Source organism: Corvus hawaiiensis, chromosome Z, assembly GCF_020740725.1.
Source record: "Corvus hawaiiensis isolate bCorHaw1 chromosome Z, bCorHaw1.pri.cur, whole genome shotgun sequence".
In the NCBI taxonomy this organism is placed as follows: domain Eukaryota; kingdom Metazoa; phylum Chordata; class Aves; order Passeriformes; family Corvidae; genus Corvus; species Corvus hawaiiensis.
Window position 1 is genome coordinate 44,052,360 of NC_063255.1, and position 4,997 is coordinate 44,057,356.

Genomic DNA, 4,997 nt, shown 5'->3' on the forward strand with positions numbered 1-4,997 from the left:
CAAAGGCCATGTTCCAGCTCTCACTGGCTGGCGGGAATCGCTAGGTCCTGGCAGCACTCCAGCACTCAGCATCCTTGGCCACCACCAGCAAGTGCTGGCCGCTCAGAAACTTGCAGCTCTCATTTCCTCTAAAGACAGCCCCAACCACAACTGGCACTTACTGGCTCAGGACGTTCAGGTTCGCGTCTGACCACAGCTGGAGAAGTCGGGACATTTTGCACCCATTTGGCCTCTCCTCCAGGAGCAGAGGGAGCCAGAGGAGAGCCTGCGGTTGCTTCTGTGCTCTGTGGAGAGGCAGCAGCGTGAGGGACAGGCAGTTACCTGTCATTTCTAACCTTATCTCTATTCAGCTCTACAACCAGCTCTACCCTAAGGAGAAATCATAACCTTGGATAGCAATGGGATTCCAAGTGCCTCCAACTAAAGTAAAATGGCCTAATTCAACACTACTGCATATTGCTCTGAATTAGATATCGCACCCTGCCTACTCTCAGCAAGCAACGTTCTCTCTGCAAAGCTGGGCTTTTAGTTCTTCAACAGCTCTCAAATGCAAAAGCAGCTATTACACAGCGATGCCTTTGCTATTGCTGCTGCACACATGGAAACCTAAAACTGCATCGCAATCTCTCCCAGCGCTGGAAAAGGGCAGCAAAGGTTGAGCAAAAGCACCTTTGCTTGCTGGAGAAAGAGAAAATAAACAGGGCTTCTCCTCCTAGCAAACTACAAACCAACAGACCAAAAGACTAAAGTCTCACCTGCTGCAGTGCCTAAAGCCCTTGCGTGCAGGGAGGGGATGCTTGGCAGGGGATGCAACGGCACTTGTGGCGAGCACTGTCATGTAGGCATTTAGGGAAGTCTGCTTGAAGGTCCCTCAGGAGCCTCCCTTTCTCCAGCCTAAAGCTGCCTCAGCACCTCCTCATGGCACTTGGGCTCCACACCCTTCCCCAGCTCCCTTGCCCTTCTCTGCACACGCTGCAGCCTCTCAACGTCTTGCTTCTTCACAGGGGCCCACAACTGGACCCAGCACTGGACCCAGCACTCGAGCTGCGGCCTCACCCGTGCCCAGCACAGGGGGACGGTCACTGCCCTGCTCCCCCTGCCCCACTATTGCTGACACAGGCCAGCATGCCCTTGGCCTTCCTGGCCACCTGGGCACACGCTGCCTCACGTTCAGCTACTGTGCACCGGCACCCCAGGCTCCTTTTCTGCCACGCAGCTCCCCAGGCACAAAGTTGCACAGCTGACTTCAAATACAGCAGCCAGAACTTCAAGATCTCCTTCCTATTCTTAACCCTACGAGACAGCACTCAAGGACCTGCAGCTTTGCCCCCACTCTAGGCTCCAATGCAGTTTTCAAATGGAGTTGGAGAAACAGACTTCACAACAGAAAGTTGCTGCAGAAACATGGCAGCCTCTGGCTTCTGCCACGGAACAAGGGTTCCCAACTGCGCACTTTGTTTCTTTCGCCACACGGGAGAAGAGTGGCCCCACACAGCTCCGTGGACAACACAACCATCTCTTTGCACCTTATCAAAAGCAAAAACACAGGCGCACTCAGAGCCCTTGTCAGCTCTGCTCCTGACTGCTCTGCCTGAAGAGGCAAAAGAACAACCTGGCAACAAAGGCACCAAAGCCCCTGACTACATCAAGCAGCAGCTCCCCGTCCCCAGTGTGTCTCTGAACTACTCCCAGGTAGGCCCACCCAAGAAGCTCATGTGGACAAACCACCCCAAAGAACTTGTGTGCTCACATCAACAGCTTCTGTGCCAGCAGCTACTTGGCCAGCCTGCGGAGTGGGACACGTCTCTCCAGGCCACCGTGTCCCCTACGTGTGTGGCAAGGCTGAGAGCGGTGTCCTTTGAGCGCTCCCTCCTCTGGGGACAGGGGAGCCTTCATGATTCACGTTTGCCCCTCTTGGAATCCCAGCAAGCTGCGGCCTAAACATGACAGCTCAAAGGCCATGTTCCAGCTCTCACTGGCTGGCGGGAATCGCTAGGTCCTGGCAGCACTCCAGCACTCAGCATCCTCGGCCACCACCAGCAAGTGCTGGCCGCTCAGAAACTTGCAGCTCTCATTTCCTCTAAAGACAGCCCCAACCACAACTGGCACTTACTGGCTCAGGACGTTCAGGTTCGCGTCTGACCACAGCTGGAGAAGTCGGGACATTTTGCACCCATTTGGCCTCTCCTCCAGGAGCAGAGGGAGCCAGAGGAGAGCCTGCGGTTGCTTCTGTGCTCTGTGGAGAGGCAGCAGCGTGAGGGACAGGCAGTTACCTGTCATTTCTAACCTTATCTCTATTCAGCTCTACAACCAGCTCTACCCTAAGGAGAAATCATAACCTTGGATAGCAATGGGATTCCAAGTGCCTCCAACTAAAGTAAAATGGCCTAATTCAACACTACTGCATATTGCTCTGAATTAGATATCGCACCCTGCCTACTCTCAGCAAGCAACGTTCTCTCTGCAAAGCTGGGCTTTTAGTTCTTCAACAGCTCTCAAACGCAAAAGCAGCTATTACACAGCGATGCCTTTGCTATTGCTGCTGCACACATGGAAATGGATTTTCTTTCTGCCCACTCAGTTCACCCTCCTCACTCTACTCCCACAGGCCAAGCTCACAGCTTCCTCCACAGTTCCTAAACACCAGGAACATCAAAGGTCCCTTTCTCACTCACCTCAGGATCAACTCCTCTGAATACATGGAACAGGTGACCTGCAGTGGGAAGGGAAAATGAACCAGATGCTGTGAAATATAACCTGTACTGGTGAATCTAGCAGAATAAGTGCACTCAAACAGAGAGTATTTTCCTTTCAGAAGAGCCCTCCAGCAGACAGAGTTCTTCCACACAGCCAGCAAGAGAGCAGGACAATATTCTTGGTTGTGCCTATGCTTTGGCCTCTTTTGCCAGTAAATGAATACAAACTTGATCAAGAAAATGCAAATTGTTCTTTAACACCCAATATTTCTCTTCTGCCCAACAGCTAAAGCTGCCTTTTTTATCCTCCCCTTCAGGTCCTTTTTTTTTAAAAATAAGTTGCATGCACTAATTCCCATTAAGTTACTGAAAACAGTTGCCCAGAAAATCTTCCCCCAGACCGCCCTGAGCTGTCATAGCTCTACTTTGAAACAGCCCAGGTGCAGCTCTGAGGTTTAAGAGCAGACACTCACTGTTTTGGAATTTGCACTTCATTGCAAAAAGAATCACTATTTTAGCACTCAGTAAAGGGTCTTGTTAGACAGTCAAATCCTTTAATGACAAAACGTAGAAAAAAAGCAGCTTTCTCTGAATTCCAGGCAGAACTGCAGAGTTCTTTGAAGGCCTTCTGAGAACATCTCCCAGTCTGCCTTTTCAAAGTTGTCCTACTTGACCCAACACGCTGAGGAAATGACAGACTTGGCTGCCACAGACTCTCCCTTGGAGGGAAGGGAACCCCTGCACGTTCCCTTGCAAATGCTGCCCGCACCTCCCTGGCTACAGACACCCTCTTTTTAGCTGAACGTGTTGACAGGAGCTTTACCAAAGCAGTGGCATCCTAATGGTCTTTTTGTTTCAAAATCAACTCAGTTACTAAGAAAGAGCAGGAAGACCTACACAAGCCTGGTTAGGTTACACCCAGGGAAAAACCTCTACTCACGTGTCAGGTTAGTCAGGTAATAGCTGGAATAACCAATGCCATACACAGTGCAAACCGCAGCAGCAAGTGCCTCCATGATTTTAGCACTGCTGTGCAAGTTTGCAGACTGTGCTCTACCACAAGAAAAAACAAGGCTCCTGTCAGAGTGCAGCTGCCCCCTGACAAGGCCTCAACCAGGAGGATGCTCCTGCTCTGAGCAAGCCCAAGAGCTGCTCTGACACTGACGCCTTCCATGCACCAAGGCAACCTTCTGATGACAGCACCACAATGTGGCAACCATGCCCTGACATCACAAAGCAGCTGCTCTGCGTTGGTCTGTGAATTGATGCAAAGCAACCCAAGCTTCCCTGCAGCAAACACAAAATAGCCTGGGAAGTTCTCCTCTGTCACAAAGCAGCACAAACTCCCCTCGTGGGCCAAACCCTGTTGTTCAAGGGGTCCAAGAGTAACTCAAAGAGTGCCCCAAGCATCTACAGCATGTACCCCAAGTGAATACTGAGATGGGACCAAAGCAAAGGAAACTAGACCAAGAAAATGGCCCAAAGCATTGCACAGATTCAGGAGAGATGGCACTAACTGCATAACAGCTGTAATAATTCCTAACAAATCTCCCCACACATTTGCACTTTTATTGGACATGCCCTGGGCCCTTCTGTGTAGGTACATCTCTACCTCTGCCTTTATTCCTCTTTGGAAGCAGTCAAACGGGCAGGATTTGCCCACCCGCAGGAGCTGCTCCAAGCTGGGAACGCAACTGGCAGTGCTGATTTCCAGAGGCTTCTGGCTCCCGCGTGAAGCCAAGGCCAGGAGCGGGTTGAAAGGTGCTGGCACTGCTGCTGCTCTGTGCCAGAGAGCCCCGGCTGGGAGGGCACAGTGCCCACTGCGCCGTGGGCTCTCTCTCTCCTGCCACAGCTGGGGGCACCTGGGAAGGAGTGATGATGACTTGTGGGAAAACCAAGGGCTTTGCGGGGGCTGCATTTCTCTGCACACAACCAGGCCACCTGGGGCACAGAGCTTTGGCCCCCAGAAAAGGTCAACCAGAGGGAAAGGACTGGAAAATGTTTCATTTTGACCTTTCTTTGCTCTTCAGTAGAAGTGACCACCATGAGAGGTTACCAAGCAGGGCTCCATGCCTGCTGCCATCTCAGCATTAGAAAGGAGGCGTTACTTGATTTCAGCGCTGGGTGCATGGGGAATCACTTCCCTAACACGTGCACACCCAGCAATCTCACTTACTAGTTTGTATCAATGGAACTCATTACTTTGCTGAAACTCACAGTCTAAACATGACTTCAAATTATTTGACATATTTAAATCACTTGTCAGAAGTTCTTGATGTGAGAGCAGGTGTGTCCTGAGGG

General features: G+C 51.3%; 1 long non-coding RNA gene across 1 annotated transcript; it reads right to left on the reverse strand.

Moving 5' to 3' along the window:
- Positions 1–2,198: 2,198 nt before the first annotated feature.
- LOC125319690 lies at positions 2,199–4,997 on the reverse strand. Its single transcript, XR_007200862.1, has 3 exons — positions 4,309–4,997; positions 2,676–2,713; positions 2,199–2,236 (listed from the first exon to the last, which is right to left on the reverse strand). It is a non-coding gene; the product is annotated as an uncharacterized LOC125319690 (long non-coding RNA).